General features: G+C 42.5%; 1 protein-coding gene across 4 annotated transcripts in view; it reads left to right on the forward strand.

Annotated features, from left to right (window-relative positions):
- Positions 1-8220: 8220 nt before the first annotated feature.
- Positions 8221-23389, forward strand: part of CLTCL1 (clathrin heavy chain like 1) — an 85427-nt gene continuing 70258 nt past the window's right edge. For 3 of the 4 annotated variants that reach the window (XR_011441665.1, XR_011441667.1, XR_011441668.1), the window contains exon 1: positions 8221-8398. The gene's annotated coding sequence lies outside the window, so the exon portion shown is untranslated. Of the gene's footprint in view, positions 8399-20609; positions 20850-23389 lie in introns of those variants that run through there. The other variant, XR_011441666.1, reaches the window with a different exon arrangement.

Below are 23389 nucleotides of genomic sequence, written 5' to 3' on the forward strand. Positions count from 1 at the left end.
CTGACAAAGGCTTAATATCCATAATATATAAAGAACTCACACAACTCAACAACAAAAAATCAAACAACCCGATTAAAAAATGGGCAGGAGACATGAACAGACATTTCTCCAGAGAAGATATACGGATGGCCAATAGGCACATGAAAAGATGTTCATCATCGCTGATCATCAGGGAAATGCAAATCAAAACTACACTAAGATATCACCTTACACCCATTAGAATGACAAAAATAACCAAAACAAAAAGTAACAAATGTTGGAGAGGCTGTGGAGAAAAACGAACCCTCATTCACTGCTGGTGGGAATGCAAACTGGTGCAGCCACTATGGAAAACAGTATGGAGATTCCTCAAAAAATTAAAAATAGAACTACCATACGACCCAGCTATTCCACTACTGGGTATCTATCCAAAGAGCTTGAAGTCAGCAATTCCAAAAGTCCCATGCATCCCAATGTTCATTGCAGCATTATTTACAATAGCCAAGATGTAAAAGCAACCTAAGTGCCCATCAACAGATGAATAGATAAAGAAGATATGGTATATATATACAATGGAATACTACTCAGCCATAAAAAAGAACAAAATCGTCCCATTTGCAACAACATGGATGGACCTTGAGGGAATTATGTTAAGTGAAATAAGCCAGATAGAAAAGGACAATCTCTGTATGACTCCACTCATATGAGGAATTTAAACATGTGGACAAAGAGAACAGATTACTGGCTACCAGGGGAAAGGGGGGGTGGGGGTGGGGGTGGGCACAAAGGGTGAAGGGTTGCACCTATAACAGGACTGACAGACAATAATATACAACTGAAATTTCACAAGATTGTAACCTATCATTAACTCAATAAAAAATTTAAAAAAAAAACTGTTAGGTTCTTTCTTTCTTTTTTTTAAAGCTTGACACCTGAGCTAACATCTGTTGCCAATCTTCTCTTTTTTTTTCTTCTTCTTCTCCCCAAAGCCCCCCAGTACATAATTGTATATCATAGTTGTGAGTGCCTCTGGTTGTGCTATGTGGGACGCCACCGCAACCTGGCCTGATGAGTGGTGCCGTGTCCGGGCCCAGGATCTGAACCGGTGAAGCCCTGGGCTGCCGAAGCAGAGTGCACGAACTTAACCACTCGGCCATGGGCTGGCCCCTGAATACCTTGTTTTCAAGGTGCTAAATAAATAGCACCTTGTTCTAAGGTGCTAAGTTTTTGGGAAATTTGTAACACAACCATAAATAACACAGTTGAATAAGTCAATGACTTTTCACAAACAGAACACATTAATAATGAACACAGATCAAGAAACAGAACGTTAACAACATCCCTGAGGCACCCCCCTCTACTTTTCAGTCACAAAATCCGCGAAGCACAAGAACCAACCTACCTTTTTACCATAGATTAGCTTTGTCTACTTTTGTACTTTAAATGAATGCATCATACAATATGTGTTCTTTTGTGTCTGATTTCTTTTATTCAACATTATGTCTGTGAGATTCCCCCATGATATTATACGTAGTTTTTGATCATTTATTCTCCTTGCTTTATAGTATTCCATTGTGTGATCATACGACAATTTATTCATCCATTCTGCTGTCAATGGGCATTCGGGTGGTTTCAATTTGGGAGTATTATAAATACTATGAATGCTCTGGTTTTAATACATGTTTTCTGGTGAACATATCTATATATTTTTGTTGGGCATGTACCTGGAAGTAGAATCGCTGGGCCACAGAATATTCCTCTATATCTTTTTAATTCTTGAGATGTGATCAATTTTTTCTTTGTAATCTAAATGATCATTCCAACACCTAAGTTAACTGCGGATCTGTTTCTGCTGTTTTACGTCTTCTTCTACCCTGTTACGCCTTATTTCCTTGTGTGTTAGTTGATTGTGAGCTACTCATTTCCTTGGAATATTACTGATGAGACATTTTTGAGGTGTAGGATTAAAGTGCCTCTCTCCAAAAATCACTGCAAACTATTCATGGCTTGGAGTTTTATGGATAAGCTAGAAGATCCAAACTTGGGGGGCTGGCCCTGTGGCCGAATGGTTGGGTTCACGTGCTCCACTGTGGCGGCCCGGGGTTTCGCCAGTTTGGATCCTGGGCTCGGACGTGGCACCGCTCATCAGGCCATGCTGAGGCGGCATCCCACATGCCACAACTAGAAGGACCCACAACTAAAAAAAAAAAATACACAACTATGTATCTGGGGGCTTTGGGGAGAAAAACAAACAAAAAAAAGATGCAAATTTGGCTTGCTAGTGTATACAAGGCCTGGCTTATGGTTCCATCTTCTTAGAGAGAGGTCTGCACTCCCTGCCTTGCTCTGTTAACCATCCAAGCCACTCTCCGTGATGTCCCCTGGGGGTGGGGCTGCATTACTGGTGAGTCATCCCAATCCTGAGGGTAATGAGGTTTGGGGTCCCACGTTTATGCAAGCAAGGTCTCCTGTTAGATTCACCAACCTTGGGCAGGCTCTGTGTTTTTTCTTCTCTCCATGTCCCTCCTTTGGGGCTCTGACAGGAGGGACATTGGCTACCAAGGGCATGTTTTGCTCATGATGGAGCAGGAAGCTTCCAGAAGAGCAAGTGATGCCTCCTTGGAAGGGCTAGTTACAAAACTCATGCCATGTCATTTCCATCTACATTCCATTGGCCAAAACAAGTGATATGGCTAAGCCTAAAAAATGCCATGAGAAAGTATACTTCATCTCAATAGTGGGATGGGGTAGAAAATAAATGTTACTTGAATAATAATCCAAACTATCTCTACCCACACTTCTGGTCACAAATAATCATTGTACTTCTGCATGAAAGACTATGGGAGAGGTCTCCTCCCAGCCTGAGACCTTAAAACTTCCACCAGTCACAGCACCAGGACTGAAGTCCGGGATCTCTTGATCAACATCAGCTGGGGTGGGACTCTCCTTGACCCAGAGATCTATATACTAAAAATACAAGTTGTTTGCCCCCTACCCCTGTCCCAATCACCCAACATACAGTGGTAGAAAAGAGACAGGAAAATTGCAACAAATTCTCCCAGTAGCAAAGAAGGGGAATGGCAAGGTGGAAGAAAGGGAGGCACACTTAAGTCATTTCAACATATTATTTTTCTCACTGACAGGTTTGTGGGTCAGTTGAGGTTTGGATCAACTTGGCTAATCTGACATCCAGGCTTCATGTTGGGTTTGGATCTTCTCTATATGCTCCAATCTGAGCTCCCAGATGAAAAGGCAGTGGCTACCAGGGACATGTTGTAGTCATGAACACCACAGAAATGCAAGGATGAAAGCCAAACAACGCAGGACGTTTAAACCCTTACTTGTATCATGCCTGCTAACATCCAACCAGCCGAAGTCACAGGGCCAAGCCTCAAACCAAGGGCTGAAGAGGCACCCTCAGTGCGTCACAAAACCACAGCAAGAGTATGGACGAATAGAATTACTACAGGGGATTAAGACAGGATCAATAATTCAGTCTGCTACAAATCTAACCTGTTTGTACCCTTTTCTCAGATGATGCTTGGATTTTGCTTTTAGAATACAAAATCCTTAAATCCATTTATTCCACTCCTGACTGACATACTATAGTTTTCATATATTTTAATTCTGACATTTTTAATCTCAGAAGGCATTATTATTGTGTTTGTGTTATACAGTCAACTTTCATTTAGATTTACCAACACATTCTTCTTGTTGAATGTTAGTCTTCCTACATCTCTGATCTTCCATTTGAGATTATTTTATTTTTGCCTGAAGAAAATCCATTAGTATTTCCTGTGATTCAAGTCTACTGGTAATGAATTTTCTCAGATCTTGTTTGCCTGCAAATGTCATCATTCTCTTTCATTTCTAAAGGAATTTTTTTGCTGGATATAAAATCTAGGTTAGCAGTTATTTTCTTTTCGCACTTTGAAGATACGATTCTGTGTTCCGGCTTCTATTGAGAGGTCAGTTCTCAGCTTAATTATTGTTCCTTAGAAAGTAATCGGTTTTTTTCCTTCTGGATGTCCTTAAGTTTTTAGTTTTAGTTTTCAGCAGTTTTGCTAAGATATGCCTAAGTGTAGTATGCTTTTTATGAATTCAGATTGAAGTTGTAACGCTTCTGGAGCCTCAGGCTTGATCTATTTCATTAGTTTTCAAAAAACTCCAAGCCATTATCTCTTCAGACACTGCTTCACTGTCTCCACCTCTAGGACTCCAGTTCCATGTATATTAGACCTTCTTACTGTATCCTCTATATTTATCTATATTCTGTATTTTCTGTCCTTTTATCTCTCTGCTTTAATTTGGATATATTCTTCTCACCTAACTCCAGCTTCATTAGTTTCCTCTTTTTGCCAGCGTATAACCTACTATAAAACACTATCCATTGAATTCTAAATTTCAACGATATTTTTCAGTTCTAGGATTTCCATTTGGTTCTTTTTTTATAGTTTGCAGGTTAGTGGTAAAATTCTCAATCTTGTCTTTCATCCTCTAAACCATATTAAGCATAGTCCTTTAAAAGTCTTTGGGAAAACTCCATTATCCAGATCTCCGATAGGTCTGTCTGTTATTTCTCTCAGTTTACAATCATTTGTCTTACTTCCTTGGATGCCTGTTTATTCCTGATTGAATGCTGATCACTGCGTATGAACAACTGTAGAAGTAATTTGAGGTCTATTGTAAGGTTATCTCTCTCCCAGGAGTATTTATGTTTGCTGCTGGCAAGGACAGACATGATTCAAATGGGGTCCCAAACAATTTGTGGTCCTCAAAAAATACATTAAGGTATCTCCTTGGTGGTTCCCAGACTCCAAACTTTGTCCTCCTCAGGCTAGAGGGTGTTAAAAGTGCTGTTTAGGGTCCCAGCTTCTCAGCCACTCCTCTGGAAGTGGCAGGGGTCCCTCAGGAAAAAGCAGCCCAAACACCAGGCTAGCCTCTTTCCTCTCCTCTCTCTCTCTCGGATATTGGCCCCATAATTATTCCGCTGCCTTGTTAATTCTCTGATGCTTTCTGGAAACAGCAGTTCTCTGTGGACTGTTTAATTTCACTTATCAGAAAGCCCATGAGAATTTGACTTTAGATATAACATGTTGTTTCCTGTGCCAGTTATTGAGTTTTGTCTTTCAGCTCTATCTTCCCTTCTCCCTTCCAGAAACGACTTTGTGATGCTGGGGCTAAGACTCTGAAAACCGTATTTCTGTGCTGGCAGATATGCCCTGTTAGACTCTCCCCATACAGATGCTGGAGAGCCATTACAGGGTCTGCTCCTGTGAGCATCACCCCAGCTACTCTTCTTCAACAGAGCAGAGCAGATTCTTCCCACAGAAGAGGCTGAATCTGGTCTGAGGTTTTTCTACGACTTGCAGAACCAGCTTCAATGCACCTCCTCCTCAGAGGTCCTGGTCCCAGCTCCACAGCTCCTCGTCAGCAATGTACATTCAAGTTCCTTTGGGACCCTTCTCAGAGGTCTGTGTCCCAGCCCCACAAGACCCCTCTTGTAGGCTTAGAGACCCTAGCCCCAGCTGACCAACCCCTCTCCCCAGAGGTCTGAGTTCCAGCTCTGCAGAACCCTCCCTCTAAATTGGAATATTTCCAATTTCTTCCTATTCATCCCTGAGTTCTAGGGGCGGTAGCTTCTTCTTACGCTTGTACTTTCATGATAACTTGGGGTTCTTATTTCATGTTAGCTGTGGTTTATGTTCAGTTCCTTCTGTTCAAATAGCTGGTGTGGTTTTTGTCTTCTGACTGGATTCTGACTGACAGTTCCCATCCTTGTCCTTCCTCTAGTCTCATTTTATTTACCTCACAAGATGATTAGAAATTTTGGACCCAGAATGTTATGCCAAGGCTTAACTGTACTCTATTACGTTTTGCACTTCTAGAATTTCTACTTGCTTTTTTTTTAATCTGTTTGGTCATTCTTTATAGTTTCAGGTTTTCTGAATGTACTTTTATCCCCCGTATGTGTTTTTAAGTTTGTCATTTAACTTTTCAAACACATTTTATAAAGTAACAAAGCCTCTTTGTGATGACTTCATTTTCTCACTCTCTCTGAGTCTGTATCTGCTTCTTGGTCCTCCTGGTTTTTCTGGTGGCACCTTGTTTCCCTGAGTGGGTTTTTTGTTTGTTTTGTTTTGCTCACCACGAGCTGTTCACTTTCCTTGGAATTTTATTTGTAGGATGAAGGTATGCAAGAATAACCATAGAATAGATATCTGGGTGGAATATTAAAGTGCATATGCATAGTTATTACCAAGTTGTTCTCCTGATACCCTTGCCAACACAGATTTATCAAAGTTTTTGACCTCTACTGATTTGATAGGTTAAAAAAAGTATATATGTGTAGCGTGTATATAAATACATAAATACATAGAGAGATATAATTAGTGTAGTTTTAATTTGCCTTTTGCTGATGAGTGAAGCTGGGCATTTTTTTCATGTTTAAGAATCAGTTGTATTTCTTTTTTTTTTTTTTTTAGTTTTGATTCTCTTTTTTTGGTGGTTTACATTCCTCATATCTTTCACTGTGATTATCTTCCTCATGTGTCATGTGCTCATATTTTTCTTAAGATTAACAACCTTGTGAAATTTCAGTTGTACATTATTGTTAGTCATGTTGTAGGTGCACCACTTCACCCTTTGTGCCCTCCCCCCACCCCCCTTTCCCCTGGTAACCACCAATCAGTTCTTTGTCTATATGTTAACTTCCACCTATGAGTGGAGTCATACAGAGTTCATCTTTCTCTGTCTGGCTTATTTCACTTAACATAATTCCCTCAAGGTCCATCCATGTTGTTGCGACTGGGATGATTTTGTCCTTTTTTATGGCTGAGTAGTATTCCATTGTATATATATACCATATCTTCTTTATCCAGTTCTATTTCTTTTTTATGCATTATTTGTTCATTTGTTTTTGCCCACTTTTCTATTCGGTTCTTGGTCTTATTGAGTTGGGGGATCTCATCATTTCTATTGTGAAGATAAGAAATCAGCACAAAGGGTTGAAAGTTTTTTTCAGGATTACTTGGGCCATTACCCACAGCGGTGAGAATATTGGAATCCTTTTCAAGTCAGAACGTTTAGTTCCTTTACAGGCGTAGACACCAGACGAGGTCCTGACTTATTAACAAGTCTATCATTCTGCTTAACCACAATTTTCTTAAAATAATTTCTCCTAAGGTGTAAATGTTTAGTTTTGACTCAAAAAAGCCCTGGGGTGGGGGGAGGATGGTGATTTAGGGAATGATACCCTTAATACTAAAGGATTTTTATGATATTTGGGGTAAAGGGTACTTGGGGTCATAGACATTATTGTCAAAACAGAGAGACTTGGGAAACGTAGTATTAAAGCAAAACTCGGCTCTCCTGTTAGGTGATGAGGCCACCGAGGCTGAAAGGGCAGTCTGCAGAGGCCTCGGCTAACAGTGGGAAAGAGAGTGAAGTTGGTAGTGAACAGCCTGTTCTCTTCTTTACCACGTCATTGGCTCCTAAGTTGTGAAGCTGGTGTGCAAACAACTGCGCACCACTCTGTTAGTCCCAGCGGGCCACCACTTCTGAACATCACCAGCGGGCAAGGTGAAGCAAGGGGAGGACGCGGGTCCCGCCGTGGGAGCGGGACGCCGAGCCGGAGGCCTCGCTCCCTCACCACCATCTTTGATGCCGCTGAGCCACCTGCGTGCAAAACGCCTCTTCAAACGGTGCCTCGGGAAACGGCCGACCGCTGCGCAAGCCCGCTGTGGACTCTAGTCCGGACCAGCGAGTACTATCGTGGGAGCAGAGGCAATCCAGGGGACCCTCACTGGCCTGCGGTTGGCCACCTGCTGCCAGCCGTGCTCTTCACAAAGGACGCTCGCGAGCACCTGACTTAAAACGCGTCCCTGAACTCAGCCGTCCAGAGGCCGAGGAAGGACTTCCCCTGCCGCCCACCCCGTACTCACGAAAGGCTCCCGGCAACGGCAGTCCAGGAACTCGGTTGACTTCCCCCGAAAAGCGCCCCCCCGGGCACCGGCTGAGGGCGGCCCACGCCTCGTCAGCGCGCCGCGCCACCTGCCCGAGCGTAGCCCCTGCGGCCAGCGCCCGGCTCCACCTTCCCGCGCACACCTGCTCCGGCGGCGCCGCGCACGTGCGCACCCCCCGGCAGGGGCTGGAGGGGGCCGGGAGTGCGGCTACGCGCGGACTACTTTTCGCGGACCCTCAGGCGGTGGGCGGAGGGATCCCGCGCAGGATCTTCGCGGAGGGGAGCGCGTGCGGGACGCGGCCGTCAGCGGTGCGCCTGCGCGGCCGCCGCCGGTGCCCCGCCTGCGTGCCTGCCTCAGGCACCCGTCGCCTCAGGGACCCGCCGCATCCGTCTCTGCCTTGGCCCGCGCCGGCCGTGGCGCGGATCCTCCCCATCGGCTTCCAGCAGCACTTCCAGGTGAGGCCCGGGCGCCGAGGCCCAGGCAGGCAGGCCCTTAGGCGACCCGCGCGCTCCGTCCTGTCCGCCGCTTCCCCACTTCCCGGGGAACCCTGCTGGGGCGGCCAGCGGCCCACGACCCCGACCCCAGTGGGCAGGGCAGGGCAGGGGCAGGAGGGTGGCGTCGGAGCGCCGGCTGGTGCAGCGGGAGGCGCGGGGCCGCACGTGCGGCCCCACCAGCTGTGCTGTGGCCGAAATCCGTTATCCGGCCCCGACAGTCGGCGCCGGGAGGTCATAGCCGGAGAGCCCTTCTCGGCGGCCCGCACCGCCACGGGGCTGCGTCGAGGGTCCGGGACCGACGGCTGCCGGCGTGCCCTGGAGCCCTCGGAGAGCCGGCCAGCCAGAAGCCCCCTCGGAGTCGCCGCTCTAGCACCTGCCTTGCGGCCGCCGCTCAGTGCGGGCCTCGGGGAAGGAGCTTCGAGTTGTGCGACCCAAGAGGCAAACGCATCGCGGCGTGCTTTAAAAGAGCCTTTCAATACAGTGACACCCCAAAGTTTAGCTTTTTAGGGAGGTTCCGGTTTGTTTGCCTCGGGGCAGTAGAGATTGGCCTCCTGTGTGTGAAGAGGAGTTCAGTACAGGCGCCGTGCGCAGGGCTCGCCTCGCATCGGCACGGGCCGCACCCGAGAAGGCCGGTAGGACTCTCATTCACGGGAGAGGAGATGGGGCTGGATGGACAGAAGCCGCCGACTCTGTCCTAAGTGCTTTATGTTAGGTCATCACAGTCCTATAAGACACACATGACTTTCCCACATGACACATGATGGGACCGAGGCACAAAGATGTCACACAAGTGACGCGTCTTCAGTCGTTCAGCGAGTAAGCGGGCTGCAGACTCGGGTATTTGACTACACAGCTGTATAGCAAGGAATGCGGTGCATTGAAAGGTCATGTTGCCGCAACACAGAGCTCGTTTAACTGTATCCAAATGAGAAAGGCCCTGGGAGTCAGAGAGTGACCCTTCAAATCCTCCCATTCTGCAGATTGGAAACTGGATACCGAGAGCGTCCTGCCACGGCCACTTGGTTGGTGACACAGCTGGGGTTGTGTGGTGGAAGTCTCCTGAACACCCATCTCCTGCCTGGGCTCCATTCCGCCGCTAAACTGGGCTGGTTGCCAGTAATGGGAAAAGGCAGAACACTACTACTGCTGATAATTATATCATAATATAGTTATTTATTCAGCCATTTCTCTTGCCAATCACTATACTGTTTATGTTGTAAATCTCAATTAATTTAATCCTCATGATAACTGGGGCGCAGAGAGGTTGAATAATCCAGGTGAAATTACACAGCTAGTATGTGACAGAGCTTGGTAGGTTCTAACCCAGGTGTTTGACTGCAAAGGCTGTGCGTTACCTGCTATCTAAATATGTTCTCTTTAAAAGCCTGGGAAGTAGTAAGGCATTTTAAATTCCCGTTGAAGTTCATAATGTCTTGAAGGGATATATTCTATCTGGAAAACACTTGTGGCTTGTCACACACAGGCCTTGTGAATGGAACTCTGTGGTTTGTGTTCTGTAGCATTAACTGGGTGTTGAGGCTACTCTGTACTCCTTGTTTCTCTCTTGTGCACACTCTCCCTTCACTGCAGATATTTCGAAACCTCCATCTGTTCCTTAAATCCCTGATCTGCTACTCCCCCAGGCTGCCAGCTGATGATTGGAGAAACAGACTCCGGAAACTGGCATGTTCCTCAGCGTCATGCCTGCAGCCTTACAAACTTGTCTGCGGTTGCCTGACTTCCTTTTACCTCAAAAGTGAGGCTCTTTCTCTTGTCTGTGTCCATCTTGCATCCTTCTTCCCTTTAACTGGGCCTTGCTCAGTAGCATCTTCTTTTTCCCATCTTTTTATCCATTCCCTCTTGGTGGCTTCTTCCTATTTGTGTCAACCATGCTCATATCTTCCATATTTACAAAGAAACTCTTCCTCTCTCCTGACCCTTGAACCTCTTAGCTCACAGCCACATGTCGTGAAAGAATTGCCTTATCCTTTCATCACTTCCCTTATGTTCCTCAATAATCTTATCTGGCTTTTGTCCCCACTGTTCCCCTCCATCTCTTCTTGACAAGGTCACAAGTCATCGTGCAAACTCTTTTGTTAAGGACCAGATAGGATGTATGTTAGGCTTTGAGGGCCACATCTTGTCTCTTGTTGCATATTCTCTTTTTTTAACCTGCTAAAAAATGTAAAACCCATTTTTAGTTGGGCCATACAAAAACAGGCTGTAGTTTGCCAACCCCACTATAAAAAATAAACTCAAACCCTCAGCATCACCAACATCTCCCTTGACTTTCCAGCTGCATTTGATGCTGCGCTTTACTGCCCTGCTGCTTTCATTATGCCACAGTCTCCCGGGCTTCCTCTCTGCCTGCACCTGTTTCCTTTGTGGGCTCCTCTTATGCGTGAGCCTGGGGTCTGTCGTGAACCCCTTTGTCTTTTCATTCAGTGTACATCTGCACATGCTCAGTGTTCCCAGGCAGGCTGCATATTCTTGCTGAGCCTCAGAGATGTGTGTAGGAGAGGCAAGAGCACAGATGGAGGCCAAATGGAAGGGTTTGAATCTGGACTCAGGCACTTACTGCATGCAAATTTGGGCAACTTTTATAACCTTTTTGTGCCTCTATCTCTACATCTATAAAATAGAGATAAATATAGTTCTTACCTCATAGAGTTATTATAAGGATTTGAGTTAATAAATGTGATAAATGTAAAGTGTCTCACAGTGTCTGGTACATAATCACGCGCTGCGTTCCTGTCAGCGGTTATCGCCATTAAGACAGATGTGTGTTGGAGAAGGCTGTTGGATGATCCGTGGGTTCCTCAGACAAATTGTATTCAGAAATAGGGTTCCTCTTTCTCCCCAAATGTGTATCTTCTTCAGTTTCCAGCCAGGAACCTAGGAGACATTCCAGAGTCCTCCTTATCTTGTTGGGTCTTCCTTCTATTTATTTTTGGCATTATTCTGCCATTCTCCTGATGACGAGCACTGCCCTGGACTATGCCAACATTCCTCACTTAGACGACTGCACTTACTTTGTCTTTGGTTGTCTGCTTCCAGTCTTGCCTTCCTGTGATCCATTCTCTAGCACACAGGCAAAGAGGTCTTCTCAGAGGATAAACATCTGCTTAAAGGCTGTGAGTGAATGGTTTCTTGTTGCCTCCAGAATGAAAATGCCCAACTCCTAAGTGCCCTGTAAAGTCCTGCTTGATCCAGCATCTGCTCAGCAATCTTGCACTCCCCTTCTTGCTCTCCAGGACCTTCTCTGGAGCCTGACACTCTTTCCCCTGGGCTTTTGCACATGCTGTTGCCCCTTTCCAGAACACATTCTTCCCCTCACCGACCAAGCACTGCTTAGTCTTCTGGTATCTGCTTAAGTGACACTCTCTCTGAAAGCTGTCCCTGACTTATCAGAGTTAGGAGCCCTTCCTCTGTGCCCTCATGGCCTTTGATGCTTCCCTTAATGATGGCCCCCATCCCATGATCTTATTCATTTTCCTTCCTGGACCACAAGCTCGAGTTCAGGATCTACTCCCACTGCCTGATACATAATAGGCCCTCAGATCTTTAAAGGAATGAAACCACTTTCATAATAAAATGTTTGTGTGATCAGTGACTGATTAGTTATAATGTAGATTGTCTAGTGACAAGGTTTGTAGGCTTTTCCAGGCCTACCAGACTGCTCACCTGTGACCGGTTACCGTAAGTCTGCTTTATTAAGAGTGCTCTGGCTTGTCTCACTGACTTTGCTTTGTTTCTGCCTCACCTCTGTCCACCTGTTCACTCCCCCAAACCAAAAGTTCCTTAAGAAAAGCAAGTGGAAATCACTTCTCCAGTTGTACACCATGAGGAAGGAGAGAATATAGACAGTGAATGATAAAATATCAGTTCTATTCCTTTAAACTTAGTTTTTCCTGTAGATCTTGGTTTCTGTGCCATGCATAGAAAAATAATCCTAGACACTTTACAATTGTGAATCTAATGGTAGGAATATTAATTTTTTGTTTTTTCACTCTGGTTTGTTTCATATGAAAATTCTCGGACCAGATTTCCCCCAGAGGAAAAACAGCAGTTTTATAGTGGTCAGTGGGGAAAAAAGAAATCAACTTTTCAGGAGTGCACCTAGAACACAAGCTGTGCTTTTATGTATAGTGCATTGTAATAAAGCATCCCTTCCACTTCAGCTTAAGATTGTAGTGCTTTATTTAGTTTTATTTATCTTGTCACCCTGGTTTTGAGAGGAGAACTGGTTCTGCAGAAATATTTTTCTTGTATTACACGTACTATTTGAACTATTTTCAGATTCAGATATCTGAGTTTGAAGGTGGTGGTTGTTCGTGATACCTGAGAATGGAAAAAAGCTAAAGGGCTAAGAATTGATGACACCTTGATTCAGAAGAGGAATGGCTGAAGCATTCACTGGCACAGAAATTCTGTTATGAGCCCTAGGTAATTTTCTCCCAGCTGTATCAAAAAGCAGCAGCTAGTTTGTCAGAGTTTTGAAATGTAGTACAGCTCCATACACAGAGAACATATAAACGTGTTCCCTCAAGATTGTGGTTATGTAGCATATCTCTGAGGTGATGTCCTTAACAGACACAGAGTCTGCAAACTACGAGCTTTGTAAATTATAGCAGCAAGGTGGTCACTGGTCTGAATCAGTGTTTATCAGTCTGGACTGGGAGTTTAAGACCACCTCTCCAGGCGCTCACCTCAAACGTTCAATCGGAAGCTCTGAGAGGTGGGGGTGGGACTTTGGCATTTCTTGCCAAGTGAGTCTCGCTTGCAGCTAGGTTGAACCAGTCATTATTCATAATTAAAGAGGTCAATGTTGGAAGCCTTTTACACGTGAGGAGGGAAGGCACAACTCTAAGGAGTAGATTGAGCTTGGACTGAAAACAGTTCATGAGCCCCTGTGTCTCCTGGAGAGGCTGCCAGGGTGTCACTCTGAAAGGGAACACTATCCACAGCCCAGCACATGTTTGGTTTATTTTGCAATCTTATTTTGTGGAATGGTTTTTGATATACTAAGACACACAGTGGTAGGCTCATTGTGTTCTAAAATTGTACATCTATGTAAAACCTTTTTTAAGTTCTTGTGTAAGCTGTCAAATTTTCCCTCTTGGCAGACTGATGATCTTTGTCTTGGAAGTAGATCCGCCTTATCACTTTCTTATTTACAAGGTAAGGAAAGGAACCACTTGCTCACCTGGGGAGTCTGGGGGGTGAGCCTTTGTGAGAGTACCCACAACAGTAGCATGGTGAGCGACCACATACATTAAATGAACTTGAATAGGACCTCTTTGGAAGAACAATTCATCACCATACAACACATTTAAATATTCAAAATCCCTAAGCTGCACAAGATTCCCAATACTTCTTGAATTTATTGGGTTGAAAGAGTTATCAAGTCCTAGGAGGATCTTAGTCAGGGTTCCTCTCTACCAGGTTCTTGAGCATTCTGTAGCTGGGGCAAAATTCTTTCTGGAGCAATCTTTTTAAAGCAATACATATACATGGGGAGCATAGCCCCAGATAGCAAGTATAATTGAAGATTAAAGCCTTTCTGTTCAACCTCTGGGTCTTTCTCTCCAGAAGAAACCACTATTAACGAAACCATTATATCTTTCAAAAAAAGGTTAAAAGAATCCTACTGTAAATATTCTCCTGCCCTTTGCTTTTGTAACTTAATACAGTCTGAAGATCTTTCTTTTAAGATTATATACAGGTAACAGCATATATTTGGCAGTATTGCTTGTCAGTATCCTTCCGGGGCAGTAGTTATTGGAGCCGTGTCACCCCATCCTGTTAGTATTTCTTTGCTTTCCCCTGCTCTCTTTGATTTTTCTTTCCTTTGTTGCTTCACCAAATCTGCTGCTTCAGTCTGTTCTACGTTTTCTTCTGATTCTCTTGCTTGAGGTCTGCTGGCGGCCTCCATGCTGGGGAGAGATTATCATCGCTCTTAGCTGGCTGAAGAAGGATGCCACAGAGCTGGGATAGTAAAGTTCAGTGACAAAATTAGAATCTAAACAGATCTTGACAGGCCGGAATCCAACTAGTTGACATTTAACAGGGATAAATATAGGGTTTTATGCATTGGTTTTAAAATACAGAAAACCTGCAGTACTGTAATTTGAGAGAGGTTCTGTAAAGCACTATACAAATGTAGTTTTTAAACTACCCATTAACTAACCTAGTCCTAGTAACTTCTGGAAAATACCTTAATATCATCATTCTTCATAGGCCCTGATTTACCAAGCTCCCTCTTTAAGCTAGGAAAAGCTTGCTCGTAATTTTAAAATATAAAATACATTTTGTTAAATTGCAGATAAACTAAATCTGACTGCCTAAAACAGGTAACTTCTTTACTAGTTAATTATTTAACATCCATGTTCCAGCCACTGGGATAAGGCAGTGAATGAGCCTGGGAAGGAGACAGATACAGAAGGAAAAAGGACTAGCATCTTCAAAGGCACAGAGGCATCAAAGCACAGGGATGTTCAGTGCAACTGGAGCGTTCTGGCTCTTTGATACGGGCAGTTGGTGTTTGCACCAACAGTCTGTATAAACTCCGCTGCCACCCTCCCAGTCAAGACTACCATCCCTGAGCCCCTTACATACAGCAACCACAGGACTGTCAGATGAGTAGTTTCTTCTTTCGTTTTTTAACTTTTTTTGAGTTAATGATAGGTTACAATCTTGTGAAATTTCAGTTGTATATTATTGTCTGTCAGTCGTCTTGTAGGTGCAAACCTTCACCCTTTGTGCCCACCCCCACGCCCCCTTTCCCCTGGTAGCCACTAATCTGTTCTCTTTGTCCACAGGTTTAAATTCCTCATATGAGTGGAGTCATACAGAGATTGTCCTTTTCTATCTGGCTTATTTCACTTAACATAATTCCCTCAAGGTCCATCCATGTTGTTGCAAATGGGACAATTTTGTTCGTTTTTACGGCTGAGGACTATTCCATTGTATATATATATACCACATCTTCTTTATCAAGTCATCTGTTGATGGGCACTTAGGTTGCTTTTACATCTTGGCTATTGTAAATAATGCTGCAGTGAACATTGGGATGCATGGGACTTTTGGAATTGCTGACTTCAAGCTCTCTGGATAGATACCCAGTAGTGGAATAGCTGGATCATGTGGTAGTTCTATTATTGATTTTTTGAGGATTCTCCGTACTGTTTTCCATAGTGGCTGCACCAGTTTGCATTCCCACCAGCAGTGCATGAGGCTTCATTTTTCTCCACAACCTCTCCAACATTTGTTGCTATTACTTTTAGATATTTTTGTCATTCAAATGGGTGTAAGGTGATATCTTAGTGTAGTTTTGATTTGCATTTCCCTGATGATCAGCGATGATGAACATCTTTTCATGTGCCTATTGGCCATCCGTATATCTTCTTCAGAGAAATGTCTGGTCGTGTCTCCTGCCCATTTTTTAATCGGGTTGTTTAATTTTTTGTTGTTGAGTTGTGTGAGTTCTTTATATATTATGGATATTAAGCCTCTGTCGGATGTATTACTTGCAAATATTTTTTCCCAGTTAGTGGGTTGTTTTTTGTTTCAATCCTGTTTTTCCTTGCCTTGAAGAAGCTCTTTAGTCTGATGAAGTCCCATTTGTTTATTCTTTCTATTGTTTCCCTTGTCTGAGAAGACATGGTGTCCAAAAAGATCCTTTTGATACTGATGTCAAAGAGTGTACTGCCTACATTTTCTTCCAGAAGCCTTATGGTTTCAGGTCTCAGCTTTAGGTCTTTGATCCATTTTGAGTTTATTTTGGTGAATGGTGAAAAAGAGTGGTCAATTTTCATTCTTTTACATGTGGCTTTCCAGTTTTCCCAGCACCATTTGTTGAAGAGACTTTCTTTTCTCCATTGTGTGCCCTCAGCTCCTTTGTCGAAGATTAGCTGTCCATAGATGGGTGGTTTTATTTCTGGGCTTTCAATTTTGTTCCATTGATCTGTGCACCTGTTTTTGTACCAGTACCATGCTATTTTGATTACTGTAGCTTTGTAGTATGTTTTGAAGGCAGGGATTGTGATGCCTCCCGCTGTGTTCTTTTTTCTCAGGATGGCTTTAGCAATTCGGGGTCTTTTGTTGCCCCATATGAATTTTAGGATTCTTCGTTCAATTTCTGTAAAGAATGTCATTGGGATTCTGATTGGGATTGCGTTGAATCTGTAGATTGCTTTAAGTATGATGGACATTTTAACTATGTTTATTCTTCCAATCCATGTGCATGGAATGTCTTTCCATCTCTTTATGTCGTCACCCATTTCTTTCAGAAAAGCCTTGTAATTTTCATTGTATAGGTCTTTCACTTCCTTAGTTAAATTCACCCGGAGGTATTTTATTCTTTTTGTTGCGATTGTGAATGGTATTGTGTTCTTGAGTTCTTTTTCTGTTAGTTTGTTATTAGAGTATAGAAATGCTACTGATTTATGCAAATTGATTTTATACCCTGCAACTTTGCTGTAGTTGTTGATTATTTCTAAAAGTTTTCCAATGGATCCTTTGGGGTTTTCTATATATAAGATCATGTCATCTGCAAACAGCGAGAATTTCACTTCTTCCCCCGCTATTTGGATTCCTTTTTCTTGCCTGATTGCTCTGGCCAGGACCTCCAGAACTATGTTAAATAAGAGTGGTGATAGAGGGCATCCTTGTCTCATTCCTGTTCTCAGGGGGATGGTGCTCAGTTTTTGCCCATTGAGAATGATGCTGGCTGTGGGTTTGTCATATATGGCCTTTATTATGTTGAGGTAGTTCCCTTCTATCCCCATTTTGTTCAGAGTTTTTATCATAAATGGCTGTTGGATCTTGTCAAATGCTTTCTCTGCATCTATTGAGATGATCATGTGGTTTTTATTCCTCAGTTTGTTGATGTGGTGTATCACGTTGATTGATTTGCGGATGTTGAGCCATCCCTGTGTCCCTGGTATGAATCCCACTTGATCATGATGTATGATCCTTTTCATGAATTGCTGAATTCAGGTTGCCAAAATTTTGTTGAGAATTTTTGCATCTATGTTCATCAGTGATATTAGCCTGTAGTTCTCCTTTTTCATGCTGTCCTTATCAGGTTTTTGTGTCAGCATGATGTTGGCCTTGTAGAATGTGTTAGGAAGTGTTCCATCCTCCCTAATTTTTTGGAATAGCTTGAAAAGGATAGGTATTAAATCCTCTCTGAAAGTTTGGTAGAATTCCCCAGGAAAGCCATCTGGTCCTGGGGTTTTATTCTTTCGGATGTTTTTGATGGCTGTTTCAATCTCTTTCCTTGTGATTGGTCTGTTCAAATTGTTTGCCTGTTCTTGAGTGAGCTTTGGCAGATTGTAGGAGTCCAGGAATTTCTCCATTTCCTCTAGGTTATCCATTCTGTTGGCATATAGTTTTCCGTAGTATTCTCTCATAATCTGTTGTATTTCTGCAGAGTCTGTTGTTATTTCTCCTCGCTTATTTCTGATTTTGTTTATTTGAGCTTTCTCTCTGTTTTTCTTTGTAAGTCTGGTTAGGGGTTTGTCAATTTTATTTATCTTCTCAAAGAACCAGCTCTTTGTTTCATTGATCCTTTCTACTGCCTTTTTTGTTTCAATAGTATTTATTTCTGCTCTGATTTTTATTATTTCTCTCCTTCTGCTGACTTTGGGCTTTGTTTGTTCTTCTTTCTCTAGTTCAGTTAGGTGTAGTTTAAGATTGCTTATTTGGGATTTTTCTTGTTTGTTAAGATGTGCCTGAATTGTGATGAATTTTCCTCTTAATACAGCTTTTGCTGTATCCCATATGAGTTGGTATGGCATGTTATCATTTTAATTTGCCTCCAGGTATTTTTTTATTTCTTCCTTAATTTCTTCAATGATCCATTGCTTGTTCAATAACGTATTGTTTAGTCTCCACATCCTTGTGCCTTTCTCAGCTTTTTTCTTGTAATTAATTTCTATCTTTACAGCACTATGATCTGAGAAGATGCTTGTTATTATTTCAATTTTTTTAAATTTGTAGAGGCTTGCCTTGTTTCCCAACATATGGTCTATCCTAGAGAATGTTCCATGTGCACTTGAGAAGAATGTGTATTCAGCTCCTTCAGGGTGGAGTGATCTATATATGTCTGTTAAGTCCAATTGTTTTAGTTTTTCATTCAGCTCCACTATTTCCTTGTTGATTTTCTGTCTGGATGATCTGTCCATTGATGTGAGTGGGGTGTTGAGGTCCCCTACTATTATTGTGTTGTTTTTAACATCTTCCTTTAGGTTTGTTAATAGTTGCTTTATGAATCTTGGTGCTCCTGTGCTGGGGGCATAGATATTTATAAGCGTTATTTCTTCTTGATGAAGTGTCCCTTTGATCATTATATATTGTCTCTCTGTGTCTCTCTTTACCTGTCTTATTTTGAAATCCACTTGGTCTGATATGAGAATTGCAACACCTGCCTTTTTTTCCTTGCTATTTGCTTGAAGTATTGTCCTCCACCCCTTCACCCTGAGTCTGTGTTTGTCCTTGGGGCTGAGGTGTGTTTCCTGGAGGCAACAAATTGTTGGATCTTGTTCTTTAATCCATTTTGCCACTCTGTGTCTTTTTATTGGAGAGTTCAATCCGTTCACATTGAGAGTGATTATTGATGCATGTGGACTTAATGCTGTCAATCTGTCGCTCATTATCTTGTTTTCCTGTGTTTCTTTTCCTGTTTGCTTTAGACTACCCATTTAATACTGCAATTTCTTATGCTGGGTTTGTTAGATTTTTCCTTATCTATGATTTGTGACTCTGTTCTGTACTTTATTTTACTGTCTACCTTGAAGTTTGTATTTAGAATCTCGTGTATAATATAGTCTATTCTCTGGTGGTCTCTTACCTACTTGACCAATACTGATTTAGACCCTTTGCTCTTCCCCTCCTAAATAATTATTTTCATTTTTTATTCCAACTCGTCTTATTAATTTGTAGTTAGAGTGCTAAGATCGTCCTTCTTTTGGTAGTTTCCTTATTTTTACCCTAATGCTATAGTTGAATATTTGCTATCCTGTTCTGGTTCTATCCATCAGTCTCCCTAGTCTGTGGATTGTGTCCCCTTTCTCCCTTTTTTCTTTTTTCAAGTATGAGAGCCTTCTTGATTTCTTGTAATGGAGGGCTTTTAGTTACAAATTCCCTTAACTTTTGTTTGTCTGGAAAAGATTTAATTTCTCCCTCATATCTGAAGGAAATTCTTGCTGGATAGAGTATTCTTGGCTGCAGGTTTTTATCCTTTAAAGCTTTGAATATATCACTCCATTCTCTCCTAGCTTGTAGGGTTTCTGTAGAGAAATCCAGACAGTCTGATAGGGGCTCCTTTATAGGTTATTCTCTTTTTTTTTCTTACTTCCCTGAGTATTCTTTCCTTATCATTCCTATTTGCCAACTTTACTATTATGTGCCTTGCGGTGGGTCTTTTTACAGTGACAAATCTAGGAGATCTAAAACCCTCCTCTACACACATTTCTCCGTTGATCCCTAGATTTGGGAAGTTCTCTTCAATAATTTCATTAAGCACACTTTCTGCTCCATTTTCCTTTTCCATATTCTCGGGAATTCCTGTGATCCTTATGTTCTTACTCCTCATTGAATCCATTATCTTTTGGAGATTTTCCTCATTTTTTTTAATTCTTAGTTCTCTTTCTTCCTCTGTCTGGCGCCATTCAGCCTGTCTGTCCTCGATTATGCTGATTTGCTCCTCTAGGTTGTCTACATGGGCATTCAGGGAATCCGTATTCTGTTTTATCTGGTCCATTGTGTTTTTCATCTCAAGTAATTCTGTTTGATTCTTCTTTATGATTTCAATCTCTTTTGTGAAGTAACTCCAGAACTCAGCTTGTTTCTCTTTCTCTCTGCCTCATTGAGTTTTTTGATTATAGCTGCTCTGAATTCATTATCACTTAGTTTACCTACTTCCAAGTCCTCAGGACTTAATTCTGTGTTTTTATTGTTTTCCTTCTGGTCTGGGGCTTTTATAAATTGCTGGATGGTAGAGGAGCGGTTTTTTCTCATGGTGGTAGAATTCAGTTGCAGTTACAGCCTGTCGCCACTAGATGGGGGTCGAGAGCGGCGTGTTATGAGCTCTCTGCCTTGGGGCAAGATGGCTGCGCCCACTGGCTTTGCTGGGGGGGGGGGGGGGAGGGGCTGCTACTCACACGCGCTGGTCTGGGTTCAGATCAGTTCTGTTCTCTGGTCTCCCAAGGCCCTTGATTTATAGGGTCCCTGCGGACGGAAGCTTTCCCCCCGTCAGCGGGTCTCCACTGAACCAGCGGCAGGAGTCCTGGATGATCCCCTGGTCGCGCGGCCCCTCCCCCGCTCCTTCCCGACCCGTGCCGCAGTGATCGCAGACTCCAGGAGACGGAGCAATGTTCTCTCCTACCGTTCCAGCGCCTCCGAGGGTGTAAGCAAGGTTTATGATCTCCGCCTTCTTGGTATTGTAGGTCTCTAACGAGCTGGCATTATGTTTATTCTCTGAAATTCAGTTCTTCCAATCTTTTGTTGTATTTTGGAGGGGAGAGAATCCCGGGTCAGCTCACCCCGCCATTTTGCTCTGCCCCCTCCCGGTATAATGTCCTTCCTTTTTAAGGCTGAATAATATTCTATTTTGTGTATGCCACATTTTGCTTATCCATTTATCTGTCAGTAGACACTAAGAAATTTATTTTTAAAACATACCCTAATAACATTGTCACACGTAAAAAAAATCAGTAATTCCTCAATGTCCTCAAATCTGTAGTCAATGTTAAATTTCTCTATTTGTCTCAAATGTTTTGTGCATTTGGTTTGTTTGAATTAGTATCCAAAGAAGGTCCACACATTGCATTTGGTCAATATTTTATGTCTTAGAGCTGCTTTTTGAGCAAAGCTTTGATCTTGTTTTTTGATATGTAGCACAAATGTAGTATTTTATTTGTTTGTGTACGTCTTACTATTTTTATTTCATAGTCCTTTCAAATCCATTAAGAGTCTATTCTGATTATTACCCAAGTATATTGACAGTCTCCAAGCAGACCCTTAGCCCATAAAAAAAAAATCACCGTCTGTGGCTTCAACTAGAATCATTGTTCAAAATATTGACCAGCATGTGATTAAGGTCAGAGCCCTGGGGTCTAGCTCTAGGTAGACAATGGTTTATACAGCCAGCACCCTTGAAGTACGGTTGAGCTGTACACCTGCTTGTATACAAGCTCACTTCACACTTCTCCATCTCATTTCAAGAGTGTTTTGTTTCCTATTTTATTTGACCTTTTGTGATGTTTGATAGATTCAAAATGAGGAGACCCTGAATCTGACTCTAAGAATAAATAAGTGATAAGGTATATGTGAATAACAAATACAAAGCAAAGTTCTATATGCCATAAAAGTGCCACAGATAAAAGGCTTGGGATGGGGCCTTTACTGGCTGTGGAAGTCACTTCCAGCTACCTCAGCAGAGCTAAGCCAAATGCTTTGCTGAAATGAAGATTTGTTCTGCCGCATTTGCTTGGCTTCAGGAAAATGAGGTTGATTTGGCATGACTTCTTAATCCATGTTGACTCTAAGGTATTCCTGATTTTCTTCTTGAAGGACTCACAAATCATCTGATGGATGGTGCTGTAAAATCTGGAGGGGAGTACCTGAGGTGAAGCAGTCTTCTAGGGTCCCACTGCCTTCTGTCTTGAATATTGTTCTCTCTAGGACATTAATATCGTTCTATTTTCCAGGATTTTTCTGTCAATTGCAGACAGAGTAAATAAAATTAATCCGATCCACATCCTCTAGGTATTTATGATCTTAGACACTGTCGTGTAAGCTAGCAGGGGACTAAGCAGGAAGAGCCTGATGGAATGTGAGTGCAGCTCATACTGAGAACAGGGACTCATTATGAGGACTGGGAGGTTTTCTTGTGATCTGTGGAGTTTTATGACTCACTAAGCATTGGTGATTGTTGCCTTGTGGGACTTCTGCTATTTCTCATTCTTGGTTTGTTTAAATCTGTTAACCTTCATTTACTTAAATTACGTTCATCTTCATGGGCTGCCGCTCTGCCCCCACTCTAAGTCTTGGTGCTCCCTGAGACTCTGCCATGGGGTCCGTGCCCATCGTTCTCACTCCTCATGCTGTTTCTTGGTGATTTTATCCAGTCTCATGGCTTCACCTACCATCTATACATAGATGATCTCTGTATTTTTATTTTTGAAAGTCAAATTTCCCTTTAGACTTAGACAAAAAGTTAAGCAATGTAAAATTTAAGAAAATTCTCAAAGTAAAGAGTGCTGAGGAGGGCAAACCCTACCAGGTGCTTAAAAGCAATCTAAAGCCTCAATAAATAAAACAGTGTGGTGCTGATGCATAGAGAGATTAAAGGAACTAACTATGAGAGTCAAAAGTGGACACAACGTCTCCTGGACCTTTAACATTCTTCCTGTTACAGATTTCATTCACTTAATTCTTACCCTCATCCGGAAAAGAGGAATCTTTTTTGATCAGGAGTAGATGGTGGTTGTATTTCTTAGTTCACAGCACACTTGGTCTATGCAAGCCTCTGTCTGCTTGGTTATTTCCTTTTTACCGGCATTTCCTCGCCATAGGCACATATTCTAAAACTTGTATATTCTCATGTACATGTGTAATGTCGGATGCATGTTTGGTTTCATAAATGGAACTGTGTTGTAGACCTTATTTGGTTAGTTTTGCACATCCCCTACTTATATGCTGCATTGGTGATCGCTAAGAATTTTTTTAAAAGTAGATAAGTTAGTAGACACAAATACATTTGGGAATTTAGTGTGAGGTGAGGATAGCATTTCAAATATTGTTAACAAATGATACGGTGTAAATTGGATAGCCGTTTAGAAGAAACCTTATGCCAAAATAAATCTCTAGTGGATCAGAAACTGAAACATAAAGAAGAGAGTGTAAGTATTAGAAGAAAATGTGGAAAAGTCTTTCTAAGTGTGA

The sequence above is a fragment of the Equus caballus genome, chromosome 8 (assembly GCF_041296265.1).
Source record: "Equus caballus isolate H_3958 breed thoroughbred chromosome 8, TB-T2T, whole genome shotgun sequence".
Classification (NCBI taxonomy): domain Eukaryota; kingdom Metazoa; phylum Chordata; class Mammalia; order Perissodactyla; family Equidae; genus Equus; species Equus caballus.